The sequence below is a fragment of the Rhincodon typus genome, chromosome 35 (assembly GCF_021869965.1).
Source record: "Rhincodon typus isolate 14 chromosome 35, sRhiTyp1.1, whole genome shotgun sequence".
NCBI lineage: Eukaryota > Metazoa > Chordata > Chondrichthyes > Orectolobiformes > Rhincodontidae > Rhincodon > Rhincodon typus.
In genome coordinates this window covers 19,104,266-19,116,952 of record NC_063366.1, presented here as the reverse complement: position 1 = coordinate 19,116,952, position 12,687 = coordinate 19,104,266, and positions in this window count along the sequence as shown.

The following is a 12,687-nucleotide window of genomic DNA, read 5'->3' as shown; positions in this document are numbered from 1 at the left end:
GAGAGAATTGCTTTGTGGAATTTCAAAATTTGCTGACGATAGATAAATTGGAAACATTGTGAACTGCAAGAAGGATAATATAGAACTTAGAAGCCCATAGGCAAGGTGATGGAATGGACAACCAAGTGGTAAAAGAGGATTGACGTGGAGAAGTGTGAAATAATTAGTTTTGGGTGGACGGACACAGAGGTACAACCCACATTTTAGAGTATTACGTTGAATTCCAAGCACTACATTCTGGAAGGACATGGAAGCATTTTGAGAGAATGTAGAAAAGATTCATGAAAATCATTCCAGGATAGGGAACTACAGGAGAAACTGAGGCTATGTACTTTGGAGAAGGAAAGGCTGAGAGGAGATTGGTTAGAGATATTCTAAATCACGAGGCATCTAGCCAGAACAGGTGAAGAAATCTTCACTCCACTCATGAAAGGACCCAGAAAGAGATGGCACAGGTAATTGCCAAGGAAATAATGGTGATACGAGGGAAAATGTTTTCACCTAGGGAATAGTTACCATCTGGGATGCACTGTCTGGGAGTGTGGTGAAGGCATATTCAATTGGGGCATTCAAAAGGAAGAATGTACAGGGTTATGTGGATAAACTAGGGGAATAGCACTATTTGAACGCTCATTTCGAGACCTGGTGCAGACACAGAGGGCCAAATGCCCTCCGTTGGCATTGACGTGATTCTGTGATGTCTCAGATTTAACACACCAGTTGTATAGTAGCAGCTGGAAGTGTGTAGAACATAGAACATTGAACATAGAACAGTATAGCACAGCACAGGCCCTTTGGCCCACAATGTTGTGCCGAACTTTTCCCGTAAACCTAAGGTCTATCTAACCTCCACCGCTACCTTATACTATCATCCATATGCCTATCTAATAGCTGCTTAAATGCCCCTAATGAGGCCGACTCCACTATCCTCTTCGGCAATGCATTCCACGCCCCTACCACTCTCTGAGTAAAGAACCTACCTTAGACGTCTCCCCAATATCTATCTCCTTTCACTTTAAAACTATGTCCCCTCGTAAAAGCTACCTCCACCCTAGGAAAAAGTCTCTGGCTGTCTACTCTATCTACACCTCTGATCATTTTGTACACCTCTATCAAGTCACCTCTCATCCTTCGTTGTTCTAAAGAGAAAAGCCCTAGCTCTCTTAAACTTTCCTCGTAAGACCTTCCCTCCATTCCAGGCAACATCCTGGTAAATCTCCTCTGCACCTTTTCTAACGCTTCCACATCTTTCCTGTAATGAGGTGACCAGCACTGGACACAATACTCCAGACGTGGCCGAACCAGGCTTTTGTATAGCTGGAGCATAACTTCACGGCACTTGACCTCAATCCCTCTATTAATGAAACCTAACACACCATCCACCCGGGTGGCAGCTCTCAGGGAACTGTGAACATGAACCCCAAGATCCCTCTGCTCCTCCACACTGCCAGGAAACTTTCCGTTAACCCTGTACTCTGCTTTCAAGTTTGTCCTTCCAAAATGAATCACCTCACACTTTTCGGGGTTAAACTCCATCTGCCACTTCTCAGCCCAGCTCTGCATTCTATCAATGTCCCTTTGTCACCTAAAACAGCCCTCCGCACTGTCCACAACGTGACCCACCTTCGTATCGTCCGCGAGCTTACTAATCCACCCTTCCACTCCTTCATCCAAATCATTTACAAAAATCACAAACAAAAGAGGACCCAGAACAGATCCTTGTGGTACACCACTTGTAACTGAGCACCATGTTGAATATTTTCCATCCACTACCACCCTTTGTCTTCTGAGGGTCAGCTAATTCTGAATCCAATCTGCCACATTTCCCCCTATCCCATGCCTCCTTACCTTCTGCATGAGCCTACCATGGGGAACCTTATCAAACGCCTTACTTAAATCCATGTATACCACATCCACTGCTCTACCTTCATCCATGTGTTTGGTCACCTCTTCAAAGAATTCAATAAGGTTTGTGAGGCATGATCTACCCCTCACAAATCCATGCTGACTATCATGAATCAAACTGTGCCTTTCCAAGTGATCATAAATGCTGTCTCTCAGAACGCTTTCCAATAATTTTCCCACCACTTACGTAAGACTAACTGGCCTGTAATTTCCGGGGTTATCCCTGTTCCCTTTTTTGAACAAGGGAATGATGTTTGCCTCTTTCCAATCTTCCGGCACTATACCCGTGGACAGTGAGGACGAAAAAATCATTGCTAAAGGCTCTGCGATCTCGACCCTCGCTTCCCATAGAATCCTTGGATAAATCCCATCAGGCCCGGGAGACTTATCTATCTTCAACTTCCTCAGAATTCCTAGCACATCTTCTTTACTAACATCAACCTCCTCTGGCCTACTTGCCTGTTTCACAATGTCCTCCTCTACAACTAGGTCCCTCTCAGTTGTGAATACTGAAGAAAAGTATTCATTAAGGACCTCTCCGATCTCTTTAGGCTCTGTGCACAAATTCCCTTTACAATCCTTGATTGTAACCCTTTCTCTGGTTATTTTCTTGTTCTGCACATATGTGTAAAAAGCCTTGGAGTTTTCCTTGATCGTATCAGCCAAAGTTTTCTCATGCCCCCTTATAGCTCTCCTAAGCCCTTTCTTCAGCTCCTTCCTGGCTAACTTGTATCCCTCTAGAGCCTTTTCCGTTCCTCTTTTCCTAAACCTTACATAAGCATCCTTCTTCCTCTTAACCAGTCTCTCTTGAGAACCAAGGCTCCCTCACTCATCCGCATCTTCTCTGCCTGCTAGGGACAAACATATCGAGCACATACAGTATGCATTCCTTAAACAATCTTCACATTTCTGTCGTGCTCTTCCCTGACAGCATCTGTTACCAATTTATGTTACCCAGTTCTTGCCTAACTGAACTGTAAGTACCCTTCCTCCGATTGTAAACTTTACCCTGCCGTATGTACCTATCCTTTTCCATGACTATCGTGAAAGAAACAGAGTTATGATCGCCACCGCCAAAATGCTCTCCTACCAACAGGTCTAACACTTGGCCCGGTTCGTTGCCAAGCACCAAATCCAAAGTGGCCTCTCCTCGTGTTGGATCTTAACTGATCCCCACTCTCCTCTTTCTAAGCGGAAGGTATCAGCGCACATGCCTGGATCTCCAACTGTGGTGGGAAAGGGGACACCGCGCATGCTCATGGGCTATCTCCGTAGTGCGCATGGCCCGTACTCCGCGGCCCATGGAACATTACGGCGAGTGCGCAAGCTCGTCAGCCTCTCTCTCCCTTGCCGTAGCCATGCTTCTAACTGCGCAGACTCAAAGCCGGCTGCCGACAACACCCCGCCCCTTCCGCCGGCTTGCAGCGATCACGACTGGGCGCCTTCTTGGTGAATAGGACGTATTCACCATCGCGGTGCATAATGGGCAGGCTGAGATGCCATTACATCTTTCCCAAAAGAACTGCGGATACTGGAAATCAGAAACACAAACAGAAATTGTTGGAAAAGCTCAGCAGGTCTGGCAGCATCTGTGGAGATAAATCAGAGTTAACGCTTCGGGTTCAGTGACACTTCCTCAGAGTAAGCAACTTCCAGCAATTTCTGTTTATTTTTTAATTACATCTTTCCCTTTTGTCATAAAATTAGACGATGGGCTCCATTGGGAAGGTTGAGGTTTCTTGGTAGAGTATTAAAGTTCAGTCACCCGTGTCCGACTGCTTTCGCAAGGTGCACTTGTACACGCACCTTGTATTCTGGAGGTATAGAGTACACAGAAGTTCGGAACAGTCTTCCCCACATTATCCCTCCCTTGTTCATCCAGAATTACAATTCTTCGATATTTTTGTTTCTCTGATCCTGCCTTGTTGTTCATCCCTAAGCTTTGCCTTCATTGCAAAGCCCAAAATGTGGAATTACTTCCCTCAAATTTTGAATTGTTCCCAAGAATTGTTTCAACCAAGCTAATCATTGATCCTAATCACAAACTCAATTTTTCCTTCATAAGGCTTCATTAAAACATTTTGGAAAACTTGATTATATTAAATATGCTATGTAAGTATAGGGTTTTGTCTGGCAGCACTTGAACATGTGGTGTACACAGCAGTAAAAGGGAAAGATGCAGGGAGTGAGGTTGTTTATAAAGAAATGCAGCTGATGGAGCGTAATTGTGGACACAGAGATGGTTTGAGGTGTGTATACTTCAATGCTAGAAGTATCAGAAATAAGGCGGATGAACTTAAAGCATGGGTCGGTACTTGGAACTACGATGTTGTGGCCATCACAGAAACTTGGGTAACTCAGGGAGAGGAATGGTTGTTGGAAGTTCCGGGATTTAGATGCTTTAAAAGAAATAGGGAGGGTGGAAAAAGAGGCGTGTGAATGGCATTGCTAGTCAGGGCAAGTATAGCAGCCATTGAAAGGCAGTTCGAGAATGATATGTCTACAGAGTCAGTTTGGGTTGAGGTCTGGAACAAGAAAGGAGCAGTCACTTTTTTGGGGTTTTTTTACAGACCCCCTAATAGTTGCAGAGAAGTAGAGGAGCGGATTGGGAGGCAGATACTGGAAAGGTGCAGAAGTCACAGGGTTGTAGTCATGGGTGACTTCAACTTTCCAAATATTGTTTGGGAACATTTTAGTTGTAATAGTTTAGATGGAGCGAATTTTGTCCAGTGCATTCAGGAATGATTCCTGACACAGTATGTAGATAGACCAACACGAGGACAGACCACTTTGGATTTGGTGCTTGGCAATGAACCGGGCCAAGTGTTAGACCTGTTGGTCGGAGAGCATTATGGCGGTAGCAATCATAACTCTGTTACTTTTACAATAGTCATGGAAAAGGATAAGTACATACAGCAGGGTATGGTTTATAATTGTGGGAAGGGTAATTACAATTCTGTTAGCCATAAATTGGGTAACATAAATTGGGAACAGATGCTGTCAGGGAAGTACACTACTGAAATGTGGAGATTGTTTAAGGAATGCATACTGCGTGTGCTCGATATGTTTGTCCCTAGCAGGCAGGGAAGATGCAGTCGAGTGAGGGAGCCTTGGTTCTCAAGAGAGGTCGAACGACTGGTTAAGAGGAAGAAGGATGCTTATGTAAGGTTTAGGAAACAAGGAACAGGAAAGGCTCTAGAAGGATACAAGTTATCCAGGAAAGAGCTGAAGAAAGGGCTTAGGAGAGCTATAAGGGAACATGGGAAAACCTTGGCTGATAGGATCAAGGAAAACTCCAAGGCTTTTTACACATACGTGAGGAATAAGAGAATTACCAGAGAAAGGGTAGGGCTGATCAAGGATTGTAAAGGGAATTTGTGCACAGAGCCAAAAGAGATAGGAGAGGTCCTTAATGAATACTTTTCTTTGGTATTCACAACTGAGAGGGACCTAGTTGTAGAGGAGGACAGTGTGAAACAGGCTGGTAGGCTAGAGGAGGTTGATGTTAGTAAGGAAGATATACTAGGAAGTTTGAGGAAGTTGAAGGTAGATAAGTCCCCCAGGCCTGATGGGATTTATCCAAGGATTCTATGGGAAGCGAGGGAAGAGATCACAGGGCCTTTAGCGATGATCTTTTTGTCCTCACTGTCCACGGGTATAGTGCTGGAAGATTGGAGACAGGCAAACATTATTCCCTTGTTCAAAAAAGGGAATAGGGATAACCACAGAAATTACAGGCCAGTTAGTCTTACATCAGTGGTGGGCAAATTATTGGAAAGGGCTCTGAGAGACAGGATTTATGATCACTTGGAAAGGCACAGTTTGATTCATGATAGTCAGCATGGATTTGTGAGGGGTAGATCATGCCTCACAAACTTTATTGAATTCTTTGAAGAGGTGACCAAACACGTGGATGAAGGTAGAGCAGTGGATGTGGTATACATGGATTTAAGTAAGGCGTTTGATAAGGTTCCCCGTGGTAGGCTCATGCAGAAGGCAAGGAGGCATGGGATAGGGGGAAATGTGGCAGATTGGATTCAGAATTGGCTGACACTTAGAAGACAAAGGGTGGTAGTGGATGCAAAATATTCAACATGGTGTTCAGTTACGAGTGGTGTACCACAAGGATCTGTTCTGGGTCCCCTTCTATTTGTGTTTTTTGTAAATGATTTGGATGAAGGAGTGGAAGGGTGGATTAGCAAGTTCGCGGATGATACAAAGGTGGGTCGCGATGTGGACAGTGCGGAGGGCTGTTCTAGGTTACAAAGGGACATTGATAGGATGCAGAGCTGGGCTGAGAAGTGGCAGATGGAGTTTAACCCTGAAAAGTGTGAGGTGATTCATTTTGGAAGGACAAACTTGAAAGCAGAATACAGGGATAACGGAAAGATTCTTGGCAGTGTGGAGGAGCGGAGAGATCTTGGGGTTCATGTCCACAGTTCCTTGAAAACTGCCACCCAAGTTGGTAGAGTTGTTAAGAAAGCGTATGGTGTGTTAGCTTTCATTAATAGAGGGATTGACTTCAAGAGCCATGAAGTTATGCTCCAGCTATACAAAAGCCTGATGCGGCCACATCTGGAGTATTGTGTCCAGTTCTGGTCGCCTCATTACAGGAAAGATGTGGAAGCGTTGGAAGAGGTGCAGAGGAGATTTACCAGGATATTGCCTGGAATGGAGGGAAAGTCTTACGAGGAAAGGTTAAGAGAGCTAGGGCTTTTCTCTTTAGAACGACGTAGAATGAGAGGTGACTTGATAGAGGTGTACAAAATGATCAGAGGTATAGATAGAGTAGACAGCCAGAGACTTTTTCCTAGGGTGGAGGTAGCTTTTACGAGGGGACATAGTTTTAAAGTGAAAGGAGATAGATATTGGGGAGACGGCAGAGGGAGGTTCTTTACTCAGAGAGTGGTTGGGGCGTGGAATGCATTGCCGGAGAGGGTAGTGGAGTCGGCCTCATTAGGGGCATTTGAGCGGCTATTAGATAGACATATGGATGATAGTATAAGGTAGGGGTGGAGGTTAGATAGACCTTAGGATTAGGGTAAAAGTTCGGCACAACATCGTGGGCTGAAGGGCCTGTACTGTGCTGTACTGTTCTATGGTCTATGTTCTTTGTCCCTTGAGTCTATTCAGCTTCCCCATTCCTTTGCAGTGATACCTTTCACCCTAACTACTCCTTATGGTAATGAGTTCCATATTCTAACGACACTCTGGTTCAAGAAGTTTCTCCTCAATTCCTGACTGATTTTTTTCAGCGACTATCTGAAACTGGGATACACAGTCCAACGAGAATATGACAAGACAGGTAGATCTGAGCGAAATGCTGCCTGCAATATGGGAACCTGCCACCTGGTGGCGATGCTGCCCCAGTTTCCGGGCTGAATACCGCTCTTTGCAATATTTGACTTGCCCATTGCAATGCGGTCTTGGCATTTAAATATTTTTTTCCTCCACCCACAACTTGTGTGGGTGTGTGGGGATGATTCTGAGATTAGCATGTGAAAGTGCAAGAGTACAAGTGTTAGTGTGTCTGTTAGTGAATGCATTATTGCGAGTGCGCGAGTGTCTGTATGCGTGCGTTAGTGCAAATGCGAGAACGTGGCATGTATGAAAGTGAATGTGAGAGAGGTTGAGTGTGAGATCAGTGTGTGAAGTGATTGAGTAAGAACATGTCAATGAGTGTGATTTCAAATAATTTTGTGAGTGTATTGAGAGTGTGTGTGTGATTGTGTAAGTGTGCATGAGTGCATGTATAAGAGTGGTGAGAACGTATATGTGAGAGAAGTGGGAGAGAATGTGACTGTGACTAAGTATCAGTGAGTATAATTTTGTGAGTGTGCACGAGAGTGCATAAGTGTGTGCGTGGAGAGAGTATGAGTGTAAATATCAGTGTGTGATTTGAGTAATTTTGAGAGTGTGCATGTGTGTGTAATTGTGTGAGCCAGTCATAGAGCACAGAAACAGACCCTTTGGTCGAACCAGTCCACCCAACCATGTTGCCAAACCAAAGTAGTTCCACCTGCCTAGGCCCATATCCCTCCAAACCTTTCTTATTCACATATTTATCCAAATGTCTTTTAAACGTTGCAACTGTACCCACATCCACCACTTCCTCTGGCAGTTCATTCTACACATGAATGACACAGTGTGTTAAAAAGTTGTCCCTCGTCCTTTTTAAATCCTTCTCCTCTCACCTTAAAAATATACCCCCTAATCTTGAAATCCTCCACCCTAGGCAAAAACACCTACCATTCACCTTATCTATGTGCCTCATGATTTTATAAACCTCTACAAGGGTCAGCCCTCAACCTCTCAGTGAAAGAAGTCCCAGCATATCCAGCTTCTGCTTAAAACTGAAGCCGTCCATTCCTGGCAACATCCTGGTCAATCTTTTCTAAACCCTCTCCAGCTTGATAATTGCCTTCTGTTTTCTAGCTGGACAAGTTAGACAACTCCAACCAGGATGTTATGAATTAATTCACCCAGGTGTCCCACAATACCAAAGCAGTCAAATAATTACAAACACAATCCGGTACCAATGCAAAACAGCCCCCAACTTTATTAGGAAAAATGTTACAATAATCTTTAATACTAAACATATTAATCTTATTTGGCCCCTTAAGCTTACAATACTTCCTGAGTCTCTTGTAGATTTACGCAGTCGTTCTGTCGTCTGTGGGTCTGTGAAGCTGCTTTCTTTTCTCTTTGTCTGTGCATGGTCAGCTGGTCTCGGCCTCTTGCCATGCTCGTCTCCTCGGAAGACCTCCAGAAGATTCAGGAGAGATCGGTCTGCAGGTGTACTCGGTTTTTATACCTTTTTGGTGGCTTTCTGGAACTTCCCATAGTTCTGGCCAATCAGGGACACTCACGATAGTTTGAAACATTGTCAATTACTTGGATAGCTTGCTACTGTTTGTTCCTTTGTGCAGCAGGACCCTGTGCCTTTTTGTCTGGGCCCTCTTTTGTTTCATGGATAAGTTGTTGGAGGTACCGCGTCCAGGATAACTGTTGTCTTTTACATTATGCTAATGCCATTAGCACCTGGCTGCTGTGTTTGCACTGTGTCCGGTGAGTGGGTTTTGTGATTTCAGAGTTTTACTTGGCTAATGTACCCAGCATCCCTTGCTGAACAAGGCCTACCAACATCCTGTACGACCTCAACATGATGTTCCAATCCTACACTCAAAGGTCTGAGCAACGAAGGCAAGCGTGCTAAACGCCTTCCTCACTGCCCTGTCTACATGCAATGCAAACTTCAAAGAATTATGTACCTTAACCCTAGGTCTCTCTATTCCACAACACTTCCCGAGGCCCGACTTTTAATCGTATAAGTCCTGCCCTTGTTTGTTTTACTGAAATAAAATACCTCACATTTATTCAAATTAAACTCCATCTGCTACTCCTCAGCCCTTTGACCCAATTGATCAAGATCTCTTTGTAATATTAGATAACGTTCTTCACTATCCACTATACCACCAATTTTGGTGTCATCCGCAGAGTGTGTGAGCATAAGCATCAGTGAGTGTGATTTTGAATAATTTTATGCTGTGTGTGAGAGTGTATGACTCTGTAAGTGTTAGAGAGTATGTGTGTGTAAGTGTCAGTATCAGTGAGTGTGATCACGAATAATTTTGTGAGAGCGCGTGTGTGTGAGAATGTGAGTGCGTGTTTGTATAAGTGTGTGCTTGCATGAGATTTTGTGTACACGAGAATGTGTGTGTGCGTGTGAGAGTGTGTGTGTATCTCTGTGTGTGTTAGCGCATGTGTATGTGTGAGTTTTCGTGAGTGTGAAGGGGAAGAGAGAGAGTTAGGTGTTACATCATGGGATCATTGACACTCAAGCCGTACACTCAGATAAACACAAACAGGCATGGTCTCAGACACGTACAGATAGCCTTGCTCACGGTCAGAAACTCCATCTGCATCAGACACACACACACATAGAGAAAAATAGACATTCCGGTTATGACACACAAGTTCAGAACCTCATTGGACGACCCATCTTGACGCACACTGTGTAATCCCCACATTCTCCACAGTCTTGTGTCAGAATGGGGGTTTAAGGGGCAGTCATGTGCCAAATGTTTTAAACTCTCAGACTTGACTGAGAGATCCAACATGAAGATAAGAGATCAAAGTTTGAAAGTCAGGTTTGAAAAGGCTGCAAAGGTGCAGAACGGGAAGAGGCAAGGAGAAACAGAGAGAGAGAGAGAGCGTTAGATCTGGAAGTCACACTGACAGCAGGAAAATCCTGAGAGAGAACCTTAGCAAATATCACCATGATCTGAGATAACAAGGTGTAGAGCTGGATGAACACTTCAGGCCAGGCAGCATCAGAGGAGCAGGAAAGCTGATGTTTTCGGTCTGGACCCTTCTTCAGAAATGGGGGAGGGGCAGGGGGCTCTGAAATAAATAGAGAGAGGGGGAGGGGGTGATAGAAGGTGGATAGTGGAGCAGATAGGTGGGAGAGAAGACGGATAGGTCAAGGTGGTGGGGATGAAGCTAGTCAAGGTGATTGTAAGTAGGGAGTTGGGATGGGGGTTGGTCAGTGAGGAGGGAGGGGCGGGTAGGTGGGAGAGAAGACAGACAGGTCAAGGAGGCGGGGTCGAGAGGGGGTGTTGGTCTTGGAATGAGGTGGAGGGTGGGGAGATTTTGAAGCTTGTGAAGTCTATATTGACACCATTGGGCTGCAGGGTTCCCAAGAAAAATATGAGGTGCTGTTCCTCCAGCCTTCAGTTGGCATCATTTGGCACTGGAGGAGGCCCAGGATGGACATGTCGTCCAAGGAGTGGGAGGGAGAGTTGAAGTGGTTCGCGACTGGGAGGCGTTGTCGTTTGTCAAAAACCGAGCTGTTCTGTGTGTGTGGGGAGGGATTGCAGGGTCAGAGAATTTTATAGGCTAGTGCGGGACCAATGTTTTTCTTTATTCATTAACGGGATGGGCGTCGCTGGCTAGGCAGCATTTACTGTTAATCCCTAATTGCCCAGATGGTAACCACGTTGCTGGAGTCACATGTACGCCAGACCAGGTAAGGATGGCAGTTTCCTTCCCTAAAGGACATTAGTGAACCAGATGGGTTTTTCCTGACAATGGACAGTGGATTCATGGTCATCATTAGATTCTTAATTTCAGATATTATATTGAATTTAAATTCCACCATTGCCGTGGTGGGATTCGAACCCAGGTCCCCAGAATGTTATCTGGGTCTCTGGATTAACAGTCCAGCGATAATATCACTAGGCCTTCGTCTCCCACTAAATGCTTCATCTTTTTTAAACTGCACTGATATAAGTAACAAGGCTTAAAAAAGATTTTAATAAACAAGGAGTGGTCAAGCTTTTGCTGTCCTAGAATTAACATCTCAATGGTCAGGGAGATTCAACAAGGTTCCTGTTCTGACATTAACATCTCAAAGGGACAAAGATCTCTCAGGGAGGGGACTGAGACATTACAACGTGCCAGACCCTCCAGGCGTGGAGACAACAAACACCTCACTAGAAATAAATGACGACAAGAAGAGATAGAGAGTGTGGGTACTGTTGGAATCTCAATGCCAGTTTTGTGTGAGATAACACAGTTTAGAGAAGGGTCCCAACCCAAAATGTCAGTTTTCCTGCTCCTCTGATGCTGCCTGGCCTACTGTATTCCTCCAGCTCCACACTGCGTTATCTCTGACTCCAGCATTAGCAGTTTTTAATATCTCTGAGCCAGTTTCGTGTGTGTCTGTTTATTAATATTTCAAGTTTCTAGTTTATTGCTGTCTCTTTTTTGTATTTTAGTATTGCTGTGGTGTTATGCAACATGTTGGGGGTTTGGGAACAGAAATGAATTTCTGAAGAAGGGTCTAGGTCCAAAACGTCAGCCTTCCTGCTCCTCTGATGCTGCTTGGCCTGCTGTGTTCATCCAGCTGTACACCTTGTTATCTCAGATTCTCCAGCATCTGCAGTTCCGACTATCTCTTGCTGTGTAATATTGCTTCCAAAATTTCTCGTTGCCCCCTTTGAACTTATCTTTCTCTTTTAAACCCAAGGAGACTTGCAACGTGAAGATCTGAAATGTTTGGGGCCCCAAAGGACAACCTCCAGGATGTGGGGGCTGGGGGGGGAAAGCAGACTTTGGCCTGAGGCCTGTTTGACAGGCTGCACCCTGGGGCCCACATGAATCATGTCTGTTGAATATATCGTCTACAATAAATGCTACAGTCTCCTTAAACAGAGCACGAACAGAGCACAAGATTAAATATGAGAGAGATAGATCAGAGATGGGGGAGAGTGATAGAGAGATCAGAGATGGGGAGAGAGAGAGATATCAGAGATGAAGAAAGAGAAAGTGGGGGAATGGGTGAGGTGATGTAAATTTTTCAGGCAGCAGGACTGTTCCTTGCTGTCACCCCAGTGCCAGAATTGAACCCTTAACCGGCATCAGTGAAACACAAACCAGCTGCTGTCACACCGCGGTTTGTGGGATCTTGCTGTGTGTCAACCACCTGCAGCTTGTCCCACATTGCAACAAATGGGCTGCCTTCAAAAATGCAGTTGACAAGAAGCTTGGATTTTTAGATTTTATGTCTGTCCATCTCTCTCTCTCTCTGTCCATCTCCTTTCTGCACCTTCCTCAAGACTATGTGCACAGGAGAGAGAGAGACAGAGGGAGAGAAAGAGAGCAAGAGAGAGACAGGAGTTTGAGATAAGTTAGTTTCTGGAATTACAGCAGATAGTTAAAACTTAAGCAGCGTCGCAGAGGAGAAAGGAATCAGATTATTGGGCCAGCTGCTGCTATGTT